General features: G+C 50.6%; 1 protein-coding gene across 1 annotated transcript in view; it reads left to right on the top strand.

The window, feature by feature from the left end:
- LOC149429396 (KICSTOR complex protein SZT2-like) overlaps positions 1-10,782 on the top strand; it is a 78,532-nt gene that overhangs the window by 902 nt on the left and 66,848 nt on the right. The gene's annotated exons all lie outside the window — the stretch shown is intronic.

The following is a 10,782-nucleotide window of genomic DNA, read 5'->3' as shown; positions in this document are numbered from 1 at the left end:
CAAACTGGAGCCCTATTAACCTCAACCAACTAGAGTTCTAGTCCCCAAGCTCCCAACTAGAACTCTACTCTTCCCGCCTCCTCCAACTGGAACTCTAACCCCCCCAACTGGAACTCTAACCCCCCCAACTGGAACTCTAACCCCCCCTTCCCCCTACTAGAACTCTGCTCCCCATCCCCCAACTAGCACTCTACTTCCTCCCCCAATACCCCCTACCTAGAGCTCTACCCCCCCCAAAACTGGAGCTCTACCACCCCAATGACCCTCCAACCAGAGCTCTCCTACCCCAATACTGTCCACCCAGAGCTCCTCTACCCCAGTGTCCTTCAACTGGATCTCTACTATACCCCCAACCGGAGCGCTACTCCCCCAGTACCCCCCAACTAGCTACCCCAATACCCCCCAACTGGGTTCTGCTACCCCAATACCTCACAACTAGAGTTTTACTACATACTAATCCCTTACCACTTATCTACGTACCGACTCTGTCAGTATAACCCCGTACTTCCTACACCCCGTCAGTATACTCTCCATACCACCTACACCCCATCAGTATACCCTCCATACCACCTACACCCCGGCAGCATAGCCCCATTACCACCTACACCCCGGCAGCATAGCCCCATTACCACCTACACCCCGGCAGCATAGCCCCATTACCACCTACACCCCGGCAGCATAGCCCCATTACCACCTACACCCCGTCAGTATACCCTCCATACCACCTACACCCCGTCAGTATACCCTCCATACCACCTACACCCCGTCAGTATACCCTCCATACCGCCTACACCCCATCAGTATACCCTCCATACCGCCTACACCCCATCAGTATACCCTCCATACCGCCTACACCCCGTCAGTATACCCTCCACACCGCCTACACCCCATCAGTATACCCTCCATACCGCCTACACCCCATCAGTATACCCTCCATACCGCCTACACCCCATCAGTATACCCTCCATACCGCCTACACCCCGTCAGTATACCCTCCACACCACCTACACCCCATCAGTATACCCTCCATACCGCCTACACCCCGTCAGTATACCCTCCATACCACCTACACCCCGTCAGTATACCCTCCACACCACCTACACCCCGTCAGTATACCCTCCACGCCACCTACACCCCGTCAGTATACCCTCCACACCACCTACACCCCGTCAGTATACCCTCCATACCACCTACACCCCGTCAGTATACCCTCCATACCACCTACACCCCGTCAGTATACCCTCCATACCACCTACACCCCGTCAGTATACCCTCCACACCACCTACACCCCGTCAGTATACCCTCCACACCACCTACACCCCATCAGTATACCCTCCACACCACCTACACCCTTGTCAGTATACCCTCCATACCACCTACACCCTTGTCAGTATACCCTCCATACCACCTACACCCCCCGTCAGTATACCCTCCATACCACCTACACCCCGTCAGTATACCCTCCATACCGCCTACACCCCGTCAGTATACCCTCCATACCGCCTACACCCCGTCAGTATACCCTCCATACCGCCTACACCCCATCAGTATTACCCTCCACACCACCTACACCCCATCAGTATACCCTCCATACCACCTACACCCTTGTCAGTATACTCTCCATACCACCTACACCCTTGTCAGTATACCCTCCATACCACCTACACCCCGTCAGTATACCCTCCATACCACCTACACCCCATCAGTATACCCTCCACACCACCTACACCCCATCAGTATACCCTCCATACCACCTACACCCTTGTCAGTATACTCTCCATACCGCCTACACCCCGTCAGTATACTCTCCATACCGCCTACACCCCGTCAGTATACCCTCCATACCACCTACACCCCGTCAGTATACCCTCCATACCACCTACACCCCGTCAGTATACCCTCCATACCGCCTACACCCCGTCGGTATACCCTCCATACACCTACACCCTTGTCGGTATACCCTCCATACCACCTACACCCCATCAGTATACCCTCCATACCACCTACACCCCGTCAGTATACCCTCCATACCACCTACACCCCGTCAGTACACTCCCCACGCCGCCTACACCCCATCAGTATACTCCCCCCACGCCGCCTACACCCCGTCAGTATACCCTCCATACCACCTACACCCCGTCAGTATACCCTCCACACCACCTACACCCTTGTCAGTATACCCTCCATACCGCCTACACCCCATCAGTATACCCTCCATACCACCTACACCCTTGTCAGTATACCCTCCATACCGCCTACACCCATTCAGTATACTCCCCCCACGCCGCCTACACCCCGTCAGTATACTCCCCCCACGCCGCCTACACCCCGTCAGTATACTCCCCCCACGCCGCCTACACCCCGTCAGTATACTCCCCCCACGCCGCCTACACCCCGTCAGTATACCCTCCATACCACCTACATACCCAGTCTATACTCCCCCCACATCCCCTTGGGGTGTTGGAGGAACATTGTTCTATTGGGGTCACGTATAGAAGACCTTGGTTTGCTATGAAGGTGGTGTCCTCTCTCCTGGTGTTCAGTGGGGACCTCTCTAGGTCCGTCTATCACTTGTATTCATTGTGGTCCTTTATTGATGAACTTTGCAGTGCAGTGCTGCTGAAATCCGTGTGTGAACAGAGCCCACCGTGAGTTGTGTATGACCGGCTTTGCCTGAGACGTGATGTTCCGAGACACAGAGCAGGTCAGACGCAGCTTTATAACAGTCGTCCACCTCACAGCAGTAAAGTAAAAAGAAATCAGAATTCTCTTCAAAGTGCGCAAATGTACAAAAACATGTCTACACAAAGCCCTACATGCCTGGTGACAAAGTGGGGCGTCCTATTCACAGTTGCATGTAAACATTTGACATGCGTGTAGGAGTGGGTGTACGAATCTGAACGCATACAGCATGCCTTTCTGATCCCCGCACCCGCTCCTGCATGCATATCAGATTTTGTGTATGCATCCATCTCTATAGGCTGCCTGTGGGCAGATGTAGGCGCCACACCAAATGCAGGCTGCATGCAGAACGGTGTCAGAGCCTCTCTGTATAAAGCCTTCTATTGGTTTCAGCTTTTTTTTCTTTGAACAGCAACCCCCCCCCCCCTTCCTTATGGTATATGTTATGGAGATGAAGAGAGAGGGATGTGTTTTGTAGTCCTGCGCTAGGGTGGCAATGCTAATCATCCAGATACAGTGCAATGAGTGAGCGTTGTCACCCAGTATAATGGCAGGACTATCAAGAGAGTGAGTGTCCATGGTTGGCAGAACGGTGCCGGGAATAGAGGGTGAGTGTCCATGGTTGGCAGAACGGTGCCGGGAATAGAGGGTGAGAGTGCATGGCTGGCAGAGCGGTGCCGGGAATAGAGGAGTGAGAGTCCATGGTTGGCAGAACAGTGCTGGGTGAAGAGGCGTGAGTCCATGGTTGGCAGAGCGGTGCCGGGAATAGAGGAGTGAGTGTCCATCGCTGTCAGAGCGGTGCTGGGAATAGAGAAGTGAGAGTCCATGGTTGGCAGAACGGTGCCGGGAATAGAGGAGTGAGAGTCCATGGTTGGCAGAGCGGTGCCGGGAATAGAGGAGTGAGTGTCCATGGTTGACAGAACAGTGCCGGGAATAGAGAGTGAGAGTCCATGGTTGGCAGAACGGTGCCGGGAATAGAGGAGTGAGAGTCCATGGTTGGCAGAACGGTGCCGGGAATAGAGAGTGAGAGTCCATGGTTGGCAGATTGGTGCCGGGAATAGAGGAGTGAGAGTCCATGGTTGGCAGAACGGTGCCGGGAATAGAGGAGTGAGAGTCCATGGTTGGCAGAACGGTGCCGGGAATAGAGGAATACGCTTTAATCTTGCCACGGAAAAGATTGAACGATGTAAGGAGCCAGGCCCAGATTTGTGAAGATAGAGGATGGTGGGCTTCACCCCACTGCTGGGGAGGAATATTCAGGGTGTTACAGAAATAAAAAGTAACATTTGGAAATGTATCTTTTTATGTTCCTTCAGTTTACCCGCCAATTATCACAGACAGATACAATGTATCTCCAGGCACAATGTTTGTTAGTATTGGATAGAATGGAGAAGGGTTAGAACACTTGCCAGGTGATCTTATAGTCAGATTTGTTTTCACCATCTGTGTCCCACTGCAGAGATTTCCCTTCACTTCCTGTCTCATAGCCAAACAGGAAGTGAGAGGAAATTCCTGTAAATGAAGGGAATTCCTTGCCCCCCCCCCCCAGGTCACCAACAACAATCGGGTACCTGCTCCCCAAAGGTGTCAATCCTTAACGGGGAGTGGGGGATGAAGCCTTAGAGCGGAACTTCCCCTTTTGGCCTTTTGGGTGAAGCTCCGCTTTAACATCTAGTGAATAGCTGGCTGTTAAGAGGGTCTGGAAGCCAGCCACCGCGTCCTTCACAACGGATGGCTCATCAGCAGTCAGCCAGGGAGTGCAAACAAAAGAAGTCCTGTCAATTACGTGAGAAAAAACAGGGGGTTCCCCCAATTCATACCGGGCCCTTCAGAACCCCATGCCAAAATTAAAAAAACAAGAACAAACGTCATGGGGTCCCCCCCCAATTCCTACCAGACCCTTCAGAGCTTCACTCCAAAATAAAAAAAAAAAAAATTGCATGGGGTCCCCACAAAATCCATACCAGACCCTTATCCGAGCATGCAGCCTCTTAGACCAGGGGAGGGGGGAACACGAGTGAGTACCTCCCCCCTCCTGAACCATAACCGGCCACATGCCCTCAACATGGGGGGGATGCTTTGGGGCAGGGGGGCTCCCGTCCCAAAGCACTTTGTCTCTTTGTTGATGGGGCAAAGGGCCTCCTCCTCACAACCCTGGGTGGTGGTTATGGGGGTCTGTGGGTGGGAGGCTTATTGGGATTGAGAAGCCCCCTTTAACAAGGTGCCCCCCCACATTCTGGCCCTCCCATGTGAATGATTATGTGGTACATTGTACCCCTACTCATTTACAAAAACTGTCAAGAATAAGTAAAAACGCTGAGTTTTTGACAAGTCCTTTATTGAAAAAAACAAAAACATGTTCCCCCGAAGTCAATCCAGCATCAAATCAAAATGAATGTAGCCGACCTGAAAAAAAAGAGCTCTGCACCTAAGGCAGGCTCCTGCTGACTGACCGCTTCACCGCCTCCCGCTGCTAAAGAAACTAAGGGGTGGGGTCACCTGATGACATCACCAGCTGGCCCCCCCGGTGAATATTGTCATTGAGAAAGAAGGTGGAGGGGAAAGCAAACCTTTTACAATTGTCCCCTAAAACAGGAAGTGAGGGAAAATCTTTCAATGTGGTTCCAGGGACTACTGTCATAGTGGGGAATTTCCTGCTCTTTGGGAGAATTATTTTTACTTCCTATTGTGTCACTGGGACAGGAAGTGAAGGGAAGTCTCCCCATTGGGCAGGAGAAAAAACTAGCCTAGCAACTAACCCCTCCCTACTCTATCCTAAATATTTTGGATATACACATTTCAGAAAGTGAAAGCTGTTCCCGCATCGTCTCTGTCTTGTCAGCCATTGCATTGACCTCTCTTTGGATGACAGATTTGTCCTGTAGACTTTTATTAATGGGGGTCACATCAGGAATTCTGTCACTGGGGTCCTCTGTGGAGCAGCCCTGTCTGTGTGTTACAGTGCTGGGCCGAGGGGTAGGGGGGCACTTTGGCCTTTTTGCCTTGAGCAGGAGGGGGGCTCAGAAAAGTCAGAACCATCACCCTATGCCGTTGAAGCAGTTCATGGGAAGGGTGCGCTTTGGCCTTTTTACTTTGGGTGCCGGGAATCTTCTCATAGCACTGGTGTGCCATGATGTCTCTACCAGGGGCGGACTGACAACTCATGGGGCCCCCGGGCAATAGGGGATCATGGGGCCCCTGTGTCCTTGCCCAAACTCAAAAAAGCCTATGAAAAAGGTACCGGGGCATCTCATGGGGCCCCCTACTGACCCCGGGCCCTCAGGCAGTGCCCGAGTTTCCAAATGGTCAGTCCGCCCCTGGTCTCTACCCACCACCCGTCCATTTACCTATATGAGGGGGGGCTCGGGATGATTGCTTTCTTTGTGTCTGTGTCACGTTTATGACCCCTGATTAATGATTCACATGGTGTCTCAGTAATCGGGTTCAAAGTACTGATAGTGAATGCAGAGTGTTTACGGGGTGACGTCAGCCGGAGGAATAAGACAATGGCGTTGTTCTCTACATTGGCCACCTGCATATTGGACAGATCTTTAAATGATTTGATGAAAATTGTGGATGAGTGATCAATGAGATAATGATTGGGATGGTTTTCCAACTCTCTGTAATCGAACCTCATAGGTTCACTAATTGCCAAAAGTATTGATCGGCCAGCCTTTCCACGCAACTTTAATAGCCCCCCAGTCTTAGTCCGTAGGGTTCAATATTGAGTTGGCCCCGCTCTTTCCACACACAACCTTTAATGGCCCCCCAGTCTTAGTCCGTAGGGTTCAATATTGAGTTGGCCCCGCTCTTTCCACACACGACCTTTAATGGCCCCCCAGTCTTAGTCCGTAGGGTTCAATATTGAGTTGGCCCCGCCCTTTCCACACACATGACCTTTAATGGCCTCCCAGTCGTAGTCCGTAGGGTTCAATATTGAGTTAGCCCCGCCCTTTCCACACACATGACCTTTAATGGCCCCCCAGTCTTAGTCCGTAGGGTTCAGTATTGAGTTGGCCCCGCCCTTTCCACACACATGACCTTTAATGGCTCCCAGTCTTAGTCCGTATGGTCCAATATTGAGTTGGCCCCGCCCTTTCCACACACATGACCTTTAATGGCCCCCCAGTCTTAGTCCGTAGTGTTCAATATTGAGTTGGCCCCGCCCTTTCCACACACATGACCTTTAATGGCCCCCCAATCTTGGTCCATAGGGTTCAATATTGAGTTGGCCCCGCCCTTTCCACACACATGACCTTTAATGGCTCCCAGTCTTAGTCCGTATGGTCCAATATTGAGTTGGCCCCGCCCTTTCCACACACATGACCTTTAATGGCCCCCCAGTCTTAGTCTGTAGTGTTCAATATTGAGTTGGCCCCGCCCTTTCCACACACATGACCTTTAATGGCCCCCCAATCTTGGTCCATAGGGTTCAATATTGAGTTGGCCCCACCCTTTGCAGCTATAACAGCTTCAACTCTTCTGGGAAGGCCCCCCACAAGGTTTAGGAGGGTGTCTATGGGAAGGTTGGACCATTCTTCCAGAAGCACATTTGTCAGGTCAGGCACTGATGTCGGGGGAGGAGGCCTGGCTCGCAGTCTCCGCTCTAATTCATCCCAAAGGTGTTCTATGGGGTTGAGGTCAGGACTCTGTACAGGACAGTCAAGTTCCTCCACCCCAAACTGGCTCCTCCATGTCTTTATGGACTTTGCTTTGTGCACTGGTGCGCAGTCATGTTGGAACAGGAAGGGGCCACCCCCAAACTCTTCCCACAAAGTTGGAGCATGAAATTGTCCAAAATGTCGCCTTAAGAGTTCCCTTCACTGGAACTAGGGGGCCAAGCCCAACCCCTGAAAAACACCCCCACACCATAATCCCCCCTCCACCAAACTTTACACTTGGAACAATGCAGTCAGGCAAGGACCATTCTCCTGGTCACCACCAAACCCAGACACGTCCATGGGATTGCCAGACAGAGAAGCGTGATTGGTCACTCCAGAGAACACGTCTCCTCTGCTCTAGAGTCCAGTGGCGGCGTGCTTTACACCACGGCATCCGACGCTTTGCATTGCACTTGGTGATGGAAGGCTTGGATGCAGCTGCTCGGCCATGGAAACCCATTCCATGAAGCTCTCTACGCACTGTTGTTGGGCTCATCTGAAGGCCACACCAAGTTTGGAGGTCTTTAGCTATTGACTCTGCAGACAGTTGGTGACTTCTGCGCACTGTGCGCTTCAGCATGCGCTAACCCCGCCCTGTCATGTGACGTGGCCTACCACTTGGTGGCTGAGTGGCTGTTGTTCCCAGTGGCTTCCACTTTGTTATAATCCCACTAACAGTTGGTGGAATATTTAGTAGCCAGGAAATGTCACGGATGTGGACACAGTCCCCACTGCATGGGAGAACTTTTGCGTTTGCTGGAGTTCAGCTTTAGCCACTTGCCCTCCAGAGGATTATCCACCCCCCCCCCCCCTTCCTGACCAGACCATTTTTGGTGATACGGCGATGCGTTACTTTAACTGACAATTGCGCGGTCATGCAACGCTGCACCCAAATGAACTTTACATCCATTTTTACCCACAAATAGAGCTTTCTTTTGGTATTTGATCTCCTGTGCAATTTTATTTTTTCCTGTATAAACAAAAAAAAGTGACAATTTTGAGAAAAAAACCCAATACTTTTTGACTTTTTACTATAAAACATATACAGTAAAAAAAAAAAAGTTGTCATAAATTTAGGCCGTGTCTTTGCTACAAAAAAAAAAATCCCAATACGTGTAAATTAATTGGTTTACGTGGAAGTTAGTGTTTACAAATGGCGGTATATATTTATATATGTATTGGAATTTAAAAAAAATTTTTTTTACTAGTAATGGCGGCGATCAGCGACTTATAGCGGGAATGTGGCGGACATTCTGACACTGGAGGGAACTGACTTGGTGTCACTGACATCCCCAGTGACACCAATACAATGATCAGTGCTAGTAATAAACACTGACACTGTACTAATGGCACTGGGCAGGAAGGGGTTAACTGGTTTTACTATGTGTGCTGTGTGTGTTTCACTGTAAGCACACTGCTTCTTATGCCTCTGCTGTGCAAAGCCATACAAAGCAGTGTGCTGGAGCTGACAGGGGAGAGATCTGTATTGTTTACATACAGGTCTCTCCCCTGTCGGAAATCCTCGGAGATTGCCGAGTATTGGTGGGGAATCGCCGGCCGGGACCCGGTGATTGACAGCCGAGGCCGCGAATGGCGGAGGGCGGGAGGTTGTAAACAAGTGGAGCTCCACTTTAACTGAGAAAACCCCCTCCTTCTCTCCTGACGACTACCTTCCTATCTGTGTACGAGTACTGCCAGCATACGGGTTCAAAACAGTCAATGTTTTGAATGGAGCTCAGTGAATTGCTTTAAAAAAAAGTCCTGGATTCTTTCTTGAATACACAGAATATAACTGAATATAACATTTAGGGCTCATGTACACTGCAGGTGATAAACTCACGTTTAGGAGCTGTTCAGCGATTTTTTTATTTATTTTTTTTATTTTTTTTTTTCCCCCCTCAGCAGCCCCTGAACTCTCCCTAATGTTTCCCTATGTGTCCGTGTACACATCATCGTTTACAGGCAGTTGAGTTTACAGTCATTTTTTTGAACGCAGAAAACTTGCGTTCAGCAGTCGATGTGTTTCAAACGCATAATGCTTGTAAACGCAACAAATCGTGTTTATAAGCATTTGCGTTTGAAATTTGTTTTTTTAACTCTTCCAGTTCCCGATGCTGGTCAGAGCCTTTTTTTCATCATGAAAAACGCATGCAAAGCATTTTCAAGGTACTCAGATGGACAAAACACTGAACACAGGATGTTCCTACCAAGCTTGTCACACATTGTAATGACCATTCACACCTCAGACCTCTCCCACCCTTGGATATGTTAATGACCATTCACACCTCAGACCTCTCCCGTCCTTGGAAACAAAAGATATGTTAATGACCATTCACACCTCAGACCTCTCCCGTCCTTGGAAACAAAAGATATGTTAATGACCATTCACACCTCAGACCTCTCCCACCCTTGGATATGTTAATGACCAATTCACACCTCAGACCTCTCCCACCCTTGGAAACAAAAGATATGTTAATGACCATTCACACCTCAGACCTCTCCCACCCTTGGATATGTTAATTATTATTATTATTATTATACAGTATTTATAAAGCGCCAATAGTTCGCTCAGCGCTGTACATTACAAAGGGGACAGAACATGTGACAGAACAATACCAATACAATGCAAAACATGAGGGGATCGAGGGCCCTGCTCTTTCAAGCTTACAATCTAGGAGGGAGGGGATGGTGGCACAGGAGGAGATAGCTGTGGGGGATGGAGTGGTAGGAAGAGTGGAGGAGATCGGCAGGTTAGCAGGGGGTGGGGTAGGCTTCCCTGAAGAGATGGGTTTTCAGGGTGCGCCTAAAGGAGAGGAGAGTAGGTGATAATCTGATGGGTTGGGGCAGGGAGTTCCAGAGGATGGGTGACACCCTGGAGAAGTCCTGGAGGCGGGCATGGGAGGAGGAGACCAGGGAACTAGAGAGAAGGAGGTCTTGTGAGGAGCGGAGTGTGCGTGTTGGGCGGTACTTGGATATTAGGTCAGTGATGTAGTTCGGGGCAGTATGGTGGACGGCTTTGTATGTCAGCGTTAGGATTTTGAATTTGATCCGTTGCGCAATCGGAAGCCAGTGGAGGGATTGGCAGAGGGGGGTGGAGGCCAGTGGAGGGATTGGCAGAGGGGGGTGGCGGAGATGGAGCGGTTGGAAAGGTGAATGAGTCTGGCAGCCGTATTCAGGATGGACTGAAGCGGGGATAGCCAGCGGCGAGGCAGTTCAGTGAGGAGGGAGTTGCAGTAGTCGAGTCGCGATATGATGAGGGAGTGGATGAGCTGTTTAGTGGTTTCTGGAGTTAGGAACGTGCGGATTTTGGCGATGTTGCGGAGGTGGAGTCTGCACGAGTTTGTTAAAGATTGGACTTGGGGCTGGAAGGATAGGTTGGAGTCCAAAATAACACCAAGTACTCTGGCCTGCGGGGCGGGTTTGATGGTGGCGTTGTTG

Source organism: Staurois parvus, unplaced genomic scaffold (assembly GCF_062004578.1).
Source record: "Staurois parvus isolate SC_StPar_1 unplaced genomic scaffold, SC_StPar_1.0 ptg002718l, whole genome shotgun sequence".
In the NCBI taxonomy this organism is placed as follows: domain Eukaryota; kingdom Metazoa; phylum Chordata; class Amphibia; order Anura; family Ranidae; genus Staurois; species Staurois parvus.
The sequence above is the reverse complement of the archived record's forward strand: the minus strand, read 5'-3'. Positions and strand labels throughout refer to the sequence as shown.